The sequence below is a fragment of the Palaemon carinicauda genome, chromosome 25, assembly GCF_036898095.1.
Source record: "Palaemon carinicauda isolate YSFRI2023 chromosome 25, ASM3689809v2, whole genome shotgun sequence".
NCBI lineage: Eukaryota > Metazoa > Arthropoda > Malacostraca > Decapoda > Palaemonidae > Palaemon > Palaemon carinicauda.
Window position 1 is genome coordinate 28,678,758 of NC_090749.1, and position 11,747 is coordinate 28,690,504.

An 11,747-nucleotide genomic window follows, 5' to 3' on the forward strand; every position below is an offset into this window, starting at 1 on the left:
GTACATTCAAGATTTAATTCGTTCACAAGTGATTAGAGAAATCACATAAATCTTTACAAATTTTCTATAATAATTCATATTTTTTTCCGGTTAGCATTGATTAAAATTTATTTTATATAACAAGATTTCAAAGTCCAAATGATAGTTATATGTTATGTAATCATTCTAGCTCTAGTTTTAAAATTAGTCTATTGAATTACGTTTATTTTCTATATTATTTATCAGTATATTGATACATTAAGCCTTTATTATACAATTACAATTTATAAAGTAACTATATGATACAACTGTATACATAAAACAAAATTTACATTGCTTCTGCTTATGGGGTAAATTAGATGGTTCTTACAATCATAGATTACACAAAGTAGTGAGCTGAGCATTAAGAGTATATAATCTGGAACGATAATATATTTAACATCTCCGTTCATTTACCCAATACGCGAGAGAATTGAGCAATCACGGTTAGTATGGTTGTTTTGTCAACCCTTCAGTTAAGAGGGTTTTCAATAATATTATATTATGTTAGCTGTAAGTAAAATATTATCTTCAAATCTAAGCAATTTGATCAGCCTCTTTTTAAAATTCTGATTTCTTTTTCTTTAACTAAATATGTAAATTTTTCACTGAATCTTCCAGATGGTATAAAAATTTTTATTCAAATTTATTAAAAAATAATTATAAACACCAAAAAAAAATATTAAAACATTAAATAGCCCAAAATATTAAAAAAAGACATTATTTTGATGATAAAATATCTTTCCGTCTGATCAAACTCGTCAGGAATTTGCGTAATATTAACCGTTCACTGAGATTGGAGGAAGCCTTTCCTGCTCCATCAATATTTTAATAAGTAAACAAATACAAACGTGAAAACTTTACTTTCGTTAACTATAATGAAGATTAATTTATGCAATTTTCTATATATTTTAGAGAAAATAGAAGAACTGGCAACACAGTTTTCTTTCGTTTCTGTCTTGGCTTTCGAGGGGGACTAAAGGAAATCTAATTCTATATCATCCCTTTATCTAATTTTATATGTTAATAAATGTTGCATTTTTAATCCTTCTTATTCTATAATGACCTTTGATCTATTTCTAATTATGTTTAAGGGGATACAGGAAGATCTGCTCTTCTATTCTGCTGTAAGGTTTCATAAAAAACAGTTATATATATGAAAACTATCTCACAAATTTTTAATATTGGATTTAGAGGGAGAAAAAAAAGATAGCAAATTGTGAAAAACTATAGTAATAATAGATTATTTTCTTCCTCATTTACTGTGGCAATTCTGTTAGATTGAGAGAGAGAGAGAGAGAGAGAGAGAGAGAGAGAGAGAGAGAGAGAGAATTATGGACAGCAAATGGTTTTTTTTCGCTATTTTTGTTTTTTCCGTAGGTTATGTATGATACTTATATAAGTACCAACATTATTCTTGCAGCTCCAGGTAAAACCAATTCCAAAGAAAATCCTACGGTTTGGCAGGAAAAATTAAATACATACAAAAGAGTTAAGTGGCATTCGTTGGTTGTTACAGTTAATAATTCTAGGTAATCACATCTATAAATAAGTACAGAAACGTGGGCAATTACAAGCCTAGATTATTGAAGTAAGTAAATTACCGAGTTACTTAAACACAAATCAGTCAGTTTGAACATCCAATGTTGCATAACTGTTTGGAACAGAAAGCAATACAGCAACTCCTTTTACTAATCATTGGTATTTTGGATAGCTAAAACACACCTACCAGAGCTCAAGGACACCTTTAGGGTAAAACTTTCTGGCTAAAAATGCTTGGTTATAGATTTGCCTTTGTTCGTTAAAGGATACCATGAACATTACGTCCTAATACATCTCTTTGCCTATCAAAGTAGGGACTTAATCATTCTTCAAAATGGCCATTGTACGAGATTTATGGACGACTTGACCAGGTTATGAGTGAATTTAAAAAGTTTCAAATTTCATGATTCCATAAGTCAATTGTGTCAGATCCGGTTCGAAGGACCACTAGAAATTATTAGTTAAATTAATATGTGGGAAATGATTCCAGGAAAACATCTGCGGCCCAATTTCCAAATTCATGGCTTGGAGAAGTAGAGCACCAACACTCTCACATTCAACAAACCTAAGAGATGCAACAAACACTGTTTGCTAACCATAAACACATTTTTTAGAGATAAAGTTTTTTTTTACTTATATCATGAAGGGCAGCATTAAAATAAATTTGTATTTATTAAGAAATAAGTTCACATTGGAGCTGTTGATATAAATATCTCTAACTGGCAAGAATTAAGTGATTCCATTTGCAATGATGTAAGTCATACAAAGAGGCGTTAATTTTCCCTCTGGAGTCAACTTGAAGGCTTTCAGAGACTGAGAGGAAAGAAAAGAGATTCAGTTTATAACCAATTGTAAACAACAAAAGAGTGAATTTACGTCTATTTCTAAAAGTGAAGTAATTTTGTAGTAACTGACTACATCGATGTAGGCGAGAGGTTTCATTAAAAAAGATTTCTAATAAGGTTTTTTCCATGCTTCAAAGTGGATATTATTCCTAACAAGTAGATCAATTGGAGATGCATTGCACACTGAAAGAAGAAACCCAATTGTTACCACTTGACCTACAATTACTTGAATTAGAATCAAGCCAAAATAATGAAATCCCAGTAGAATCCGGTGTAATGGTCTGTTTTTCCCCGTCCGAAATTCCCCACGGGGGAAATATGACCCAGGATAACTGACCATTACACTGGGTCATAAAATTAAGTTATTAATTTCTTTAATTTTAATGTTTTTAGAGTGTGCAGTTCAATATTACCTCTTTCCAGTACAATTTTGTGACCTGGAAAGGGGGTCTGAAGGCTTGCCCCCCCGCTAGTAGTTGTGACCTTGAAACTTCTAGGTTAGGTTAGGTGGGTTTGTTAGGCTCTGTACTCTTTTGAACCTTTTTATATTTTATGTAAAGTGTATATTGAAAAATGTTTTAAAATACACGTTAACATTATCTTAGCATTGCCAACGATAGCAATGGCATCATAACGTTAGTAACGTTGCGTAACATTGTATATATATATATATATATATATATATAGGGTAAGGGAGATGTGCATGAGTGTTGTAATTCAAGAGGTATTAGTTTGTTAAGCGTGGTTGGAAAAGTGTATGGTAGAGTAATGATTAATAGGATCAAGGATAAAACAGAGAATGCAATCTTAGAAATACAGGGTGGTTTTAGAAGAGGTAGGGGTTGTATGAATCAGATTTTTACAGTAAGGCAGATATGCGAGAAATATTTAGCAAAAGGTAAGGCGGTGTATGTTGCGTTTATGGATCTGGAGAAAGCGTATGATAGAGTTGATAGGGAAGCAATGTGGAATGTGATGAGGTTATATGGAGTTGGTGGAAAGTTGTTGCAAGCAGTGAAAAGTTTCTACAAAGGTAGTAAAGCATGGGTTAGGATAGGAAATGAAGTCCGTGACTGGTTTCCGGTGAGAGTGGGGCTGAGACAGGGATGTGTGATGTCACCGTGGTTGTTTAACTTGTATGTTGATGGAGTGGTGAGAGAGGTGAATGCTCGGGTGCTTGGACATGTACTAAAACTGGTGGACGAGAATGACCATGAATTGGAGGTAAATCAGTTGTTGTTTGTGGATGATACTGTACTGGTTGCAGACACAGAAGAAAAGTTTGGCCGATTAGTGACAGAATTTGGAAGAGTGTGTGAGAGAAGGAAGTTGAGAGGTAATGTGGGTAAGAGTAAGGTTATGAGATGTACGAGAAGGGAAGGTGGTGCAAGGTTGAATGTCATGTTGAATGGAGAGTTACTTGAGGAAGTGGATCAGTTTAAGTACTTGGGGTCTGTTGTTGCAGCAAATGGTGGAGTGGAAGCAGATGTACGTCAGAGAGTAAATGAAGGTTGCAAAGTGTTGGGGGCAGTTAAGGGAGTAGTAAAAAAATAGAGGGTTGGGCATGAAAGTAAAAAGAGTTCTATATGAAAAAGTGATTGTACCAACTGTGATGTATGGATCAGAGTTGTGGGGAATGAAAGTGACGGAGAGACAGAAATAGAATGTGTTTGAGATGAAGTGTCTAAGGAGTATGGCTGGTGTATCTTGAGTAGATAGGGATAGGAACGAAGTGGTGAGAGTGAGAACGGGTGTAAGAAATGAGTTAGCAGCTAGAGTGGATATGAATGTGTTGAGGTGGTTTGGCCATGTTGAGAGAATGGAAAATAGCTGTCTGCTAAAGAAGGTGATGAATGCAAGAGTTGATGGAAGAAGTACAAGAGGAAGGCCAAGGTTTGGGTGGAGGGATGGAGTGAAGAAAGCTCTCGGTGATAGGAGGATAGATGTGAGAGAGGCAGGAGAGCGTGCTAGAAATAGGAATGAATGGCGAGCGATTGTGACACAATTAATATTAATATGATTTATGAATCAGATTCATTATAGTCTGCATATAAAGTGAATCATATTCGAGTTCTTTGATCTAATAAGGTGAAGTTAGACACGTGACAATAATGAGATTAGACATCCAGAGAAAAACAGTTGGAATTTTGTGGAACCAGAAATGAAGGTTTCCTTTTTCATATGTGTTTGTCTGTCTCTGGTTACCGCCTTTTCCCGTTAATAATTCTCACATTTTCTTTTAGTTTTACTCTAATTTTTATCCATCTTACTTTTTTCCTGTTTATTCATTGTATTCTTTCCTCTTATAATGGAATTCCTCTACGACCACACAAAAGAGAATTAAATCATTCCATTTTTATTATTTATCTTAATCAATTTTGACACTTGCTGGAATAGAGGTGTTGTGTGGATCCTTTGGTCAAAGGTAATGGATGAGAGAGAGAGAGAGAGAGAGAGAGAGAGAGAGAGAGAGAGAGAGAGAGTTTTCGTACCATCTGTTTTTGTGAATCCATCTTTGTGTTGATTAATGTATCCCAAATATTTACATGATATTCGGATTTGAAATAATTCAGACTTATCTTGAAAATTACATATTTATTTTCTTTTTGGATTCAATTCCAATCATTAGTTCCAGAACGACTGTAATAGAGACTGATATTTCATTGACACATTTCTTGATTTTCAAGATGATTCCACTTGTTAAGTTTAGTTCCTTTGACTTTTTTTCAAAATGATAATCAATAATCATAAGTAAATTATTAATTCTCTGAGGATTATTTTTTTTTCTAAGAAAAATTCAAAAGAATTTATAATATGCGAAATGGATATTAAAGTTCAATTGTTTGTGTTTACTCTAAGTAATCCTTGACTAGTTAATTAGAACCTTGTTTGTTAGATAGGAGCAATAGTTATCTAACGTCTTTGGGGAGTGAGCTCTAATAGCCATCTGTTGAGGCCAAATCAAATATTCTCATATTTGAACAACAGAGCATAGGAGCGTCATGCGAGAGGCAATGTCAAACTAAAGGACCTAAAAAGGGTCATCAGCACAGCGACTTTGTTTTGTGTCCTCATGGAATAAGACTTGACACATATCCCGAAACAGAGCGAGTTACAATCTCAGGCTTCGTGGCAATCCAATGCAAATGATGAAGTCTTTCTTGCAAAGGAGTCTTTTGCCGTTGATTCCAGTTAGGTTAACATGAAACAGAGGAATACCTATCCTGTTTCCTTGGGAAGGAAGAAGGTCGGTATTTTTCACTCTGATGAAACTTAATATTTAACTCTCTCTTATATATGAGGGAAAGTAATTCTACCTGTGCAAGAAACACTGAATAATATAGGAAATCGGAAATCTCAAATATTTCTTTAATTCTATGAAATGTTGTCGAGTTCTGTAGTAAAATCGAGGTGATTTAGAAGCTTTGAATAACTCATACATATTTAGGCAACTGTCAAATTCCATTTCTTTTAATTCTAAATAAACATGCCATTCATATATGAGGGAGAGAAGAACAGTCGGTTTATATTAGAAATTTGAACTTCATTCTGATGATATTCAAGTACTGCTGGGAAATGACTTTCTTCACTTCTTGTTTTGAGAGAGTTTGAAAGAAACCAATATATCTTAATGATGAAGTTTTGATGTTGAAGATAAAAATTTGTTTTAAGTTTTCTGTTGGATTCAGAAACAGTGAAAGAGTTTATGTGGATTTCACGAGGACCCCATACAGTTATTTTCACATAATACTTATGTGGAAAAATAATATTATTAAACTAATGTTGACATTTGCTAATTATTACTTATATTTCCTTACGCAATAAATATAAAATCTTACCATTTAACAAAATTAGGCTCTAACAAAAGACCAAGAGTATAAATGACTTGCTTCCTGTTTCCAACTGGATAACTTGAGAGAAGGTCAACCCAGATCAGAAAAAGAGGAAATTATCTAAATCTAATTCTTAACATAAAGAGAAAAGAAAACAATATCATGGTTTCTACCTACACACCAACACCGATATATTCGATGTTCCATTAGGAAGTTATAATGATTGATCATGTGGGATTAACTTCATGGAGGTTTAAGGTGACTTAAGTAGACCTTTTAAGTGCAGATTAATTTCTTAAGAGTTTAAGTATTAAGTATTTTATATGTCAAAAGTTTTGGATTTTCATTCTTTCAAAACTCTTATTTTAAACTTGAAGGATTTTTCCAGCATCATTAATCAAAGGAAACTTGTTAATGTATCTTTTGCCCAATGTGGGTCCTACAGCATCATTAAGAACAGCTGTTATAGACAGACTGCTAATTAAGACTCCATGCAAAGTTATCTCAACATCAGCCATTAATTATTTTCCTTAGATAATAAAAGTCCGTTATGCTACACACAATGACCTACCAATTATTTTGGTTTTCACCATCGTTCAGTTGTCATCTTTTGCTTATTGGTTTCATTTGATTCAAAGTTTAAGTTCAAATCATCAAATTCTTGTACAGCAGAGTAAAGCGACAATGAAAGGTAACGAACCTCTACCAAGGGACGGACAGAGAATCCATCACATTCTCTATGCTTCAGGAAGCTGCCAAAATATCATGTTCTGATATCATAGTATATCACTGTATCTAATTGCAAAATACGCGGAAAGCAGAAAAAATCAATTAGAAACATTACGGAGATTTTATAACGATGTCACTCTCTCTCTCTCTCTCTCTCTCTCTCTCTCTCTCTCTCTCTCTCTCATGTTCTATGATCCCTGGCTAGGTCAGAGCTGCCCCATGGAGGTAATAGCACCTCCCTGCAGCCAGGGATGATGCAGAAATATAGTCATCCCTTATAATGAACCTTAGTTAACACTTCCTTGGCAAGAAAGCTTTTGGACATTTAGTTACCTTTAAAACCCTGCTAATAAGATAGAGGAGATATTTTTTGACATAACTACATAATACGGGAGGCCATGTTCATGGATAACACGATGATGCAACATTGTTTCAATGGATATGATACTTTTGTGGTCTGTCACAGTTGACAGTTTCGTACATTTTCAATAATAACAACAACAATTATGATGACGTTAGTTATAATAATACAGCAACAAAATTAAGATTATAACAATAATGGAATTACTAATGGCATTAGTATTCCTAATACATTTACTCTCTAACTATGGCGGTAAGTTCATTATGTAGGATTCTTAGATTAAATTGTTCTAAACTGAAAGAATCAAAGAGATCCTTTTCAGATATGATAATAAAACTTTACATCTTTAGTTTCACAATTGCCGAGAAACTTTCCAAATCAGGCCAAGCAAAAGGGTAATTATTAATAGTGTTACCTGTTTTGGAGATGAAAAGGCTGAGTTTTGAGGGACACTTACTACTGGAAGACATGTGAGGCGGCTGTCGGTTTGAGAGTTGCCACAATAATATTAAAGAGTAACAGCTCTCATGCTCGCCTCACGTGGAAAGTACAGAGAGAGAGAGAGAGAGAGAGAGAGAGAGAGAGAGAGAGAGGGGGGGGGTGGGCTCCAAATGAGTTTGAAGGAATATCATGTAAAGGAAATGAAAGGTAGAAAATATGAAACAGGATAAATGTGTTTGAAAAAGAAAACAGATCCAATAAAGGCTGGGATCAGGCTGTAGATATCAACAGTATATGATTTCTATGAGGAAAGAAAGACACCTCAAATGCTCATTGACTTGATAGAAAGTTTATTTACGAACACAAGGTCATAGTATAAAGTTATAGCTGTTATATAAGGATAGTTGACCCTCAGCTTCACCACCACCACCAACAACAACAACAACAACAAAACCAACAAAACAATTGACCAAGCAATATCGCGAGTGACGATAAAATCGCTTCTCAAAAGATCAATAAAATGTTCACAATGAATATTATCAAACCAATGCCAAATCCTTCCTTTTCTTCTTTGTAATTTTTCATCTTCATCGTTGCTTGATATAATCTTATCTCTTGAAAGTGAACAGATATTTTGCTCAAAGATAAATCATTGAAATATCTTTCTTTCTATAACAAATATCTTCATGGTTACAAACCGCTCTAACTACATTACAGAATAACTTTTGTCAAGGCATCAGCTTAACTGTAATAAACTGTAAAAGTATTTACATATACTTAACAGTTTCTATTCCAGAATAATTTATATATATATATATATATATATGCATATATATATATATATATATGCATATATATATATATATATATACATATATGTGTATATATATATATATATATATACATATATGTGTGTATATATATATATATATATATATTTATACACACATATATGTATATATATATATACATATATATATATATATATATATATATAGATATATATATATATATATATATACATATATTTATACACATATATATGTATATATATATAGATATATATATATATATATATATGCATATATATATTTTTATATATATATATATATATATATATACATGAGAGAGAGAGAGAGAGAGAGAGAGAGAGAGAAGGATGTAATTTCAAAACTATTACAGTTTAAAATGAATAATTTCACTCTTTTCCAATAAGGTAATATCTCCCATTACGTATATATATTGTCAAAACCGTTATTAGTGAAAAAAAATCTGTGTAAATAGGACCTGATAAAATATTTCGTAGGATCATATCTGTGATTTACATTAAAATGATTGCAATCCTTAATGATAAATTGAATAACAATTCCTTTATCAAACCTGTAATATCCTGACGGATTTATTGGTTCGATTCAATTCCTGAAAATATACAGATTTGAAGAAATGAAAAGAAGCACAAATTTACTACGAAAAAGTATTAACCCCAATTCACATTCTTTCCAATATTATCTGATATGATAATTTTGATACCTTTTTATATCTTTATAGGGCACCAAGTTATCTTGTCCATGACTTCCAACAAGCTTTAGCAAATGCAACTCCACAGACGTGACTGGAAAGGAAAGAATTTCCCATCATTCCAGCCAAGAGACAAAGGCTCTTTTATTGTTGGGAGCATTGGCGAGAAGTCGGTGGTAAGAAGAAAGAAAATAAAAGTTTTGAGGTGACCAAGACAATAAGGTTGTTATAAGAGACTTATGGGATCAATGGGGATGTGGTAAGGGACTAGAGGGGCAGGGAGAGGGTGGGGGGAGGTTAAAGGGGTCAGGGGTTGATTCAAAAGTGAATGAGATCATCCGTTAGAGAAGTGGTTGTTGATACGTGCTTTTTCTGACCATAATGATGATATATTCATAGTAAAGAGAGAGAGAGAGAGAGAGAGAGAGAGAGAGAGAGAGAGAGAGAGAGAGAGGACAAGATTATTTCATTTGTGATATTTCATAATTATCAAAATAGGTGTCCTTGACAGCTAACAACACAATTGACTAACTACCCTTTACATGACTCAAAAAACCTTTAAAACCTCAATAACTAAATATATTGATTTGTTGTTTTGCATCAACCGGACATTTAATCATTACGGTCAATGTTCGGGTTTCATGTTACAAATCCAAAGATGAGTTTAGCAATACTGAATAAAATCTATCTATTACTTTTGCTTCGTTTTGTTCTTTTGAGGGAACAGAATTCACAGCAGTTGAGTCAATCATATCAGGATGAGAAATTGTGAATACAAGGGATAGTTTCCAAGTGATCATGACGAACATATTTAAAACATTGCGAATTATAATACTAAATAGATTGCATTAAATTGCATGCTTTGACCAATTACTAAATTTTCCTTGGTTAACTAAATCCATAATTTTTCTCCACATTAACAAATATTACAATTATTTCGATTTTATTTTATCAGTTGGTTCATATTAAGTGAACAATGCGCTGTAATGCAACCATGATATTTGAAAATGAGGAACATTATTGCACAAAGAATCTTTTAATAAGGATAAAATAATTAGTTACCGCTATAGATATTTACTTTATATCTAATATCTATGGCAAGTTTCCTTACCGTCATTGGATAGTTATTCTCTCTCTCTCTCTCTCTCTCTCTCTCTCTCTCTCTCTCATGCACTACAGCCAACTAATAGCCATCTCTTCAGAATTGAGGATCGAACGCAGGTCATTCAATCATTGAGGTTGAAACTCAACTGTTCGAGGAATCCATCTTGGGAAAAGAAAATCAAGATTACATTTTCACGGATCAGTGTTCTCTCTTTCCTTTTCTCTTTTCATTATCGATATTCAATTATGCGATAAATATACTTGTAATGTAAATAGAATAAATATAGGGATAGATATATTAAAGATACAATATTTGAACACCTACAATTTTGAACTGTCTCCCGAAGACTCCTCCATCGTCCCCTTCAGAAGTCACAGGTCCCTCGAGAACAAGCACAGATATACACAGAGACAAATCATAGATAACTAGGAAAGATAAATACACACAAGTTGTGTACTACTAAACAAAGATAACTAAATGAGACTAAAGAAATGTTACTTACTACAGCAGCGCTCTCCGAATAACATTACAAAACTCTTCTGTAAGGAGAACCAACGTTTCAAATTATGTAGCTTCAATTAAATGCTAACACAAACTCATTATAAGTTTCAGAGGAAGAATCTCAGAAGTGAGCAGAAATCATACTTATTATATTCCAGTTATAGAATCACAAATAAATAATCTAAAACTGGCATCAGTGAATTACTTCCTCCAAGTCAAGCGCCATTTACTCACAAACTCATTGCTGCTCCCCATACCATAATATCATTGGAAGCTCATTTACATGTAAAAAAGGAGACAAAGTCTACTTTTCAGTCTTCGTCACAAGTTTAAAAAGTTTTGGCAAAGAATCTATGAAATACTAGTTATTGCAAAACGCGTTTCCGACAAAGACTTTTCTAAAAGGAGTTAAAAGGAGAAATTTGTTTAATAAATATGAATATTTATACTGGTAATGGTAGGCTACTCTAGAACCATTTCTTCTTCTTCTTCTTCTTCTCTCTCTCTCTCTCTCTCTCTCTCTCTCTCTCTCTCTCTCTCTCTCTCTCTCACTCAACAAACCCTGAGAAGAAAGCATGAGGTAGGAGGATCCTTTTTATAGTTTGAACAAGTCTGGATCACCATCACTGGTTGGCAAAAGCCGTGACCTCATTACTCCTTGTGGCCCTCAGTGCAAAATCAATTTTCTATAACTTGAAATGACCTTAGGAGCAATAAGAAAAAAATTAAGCTTAAGGAGGATAATGTACTTAAATGTATTTTTAACAACGATATTCAAGTGTGTCTTTTTTTTCCGAAAGTGATTTATGATCTCGCCTGAAGTTGAGCGAATTTAGTCCGAAAGGTTTAATTGA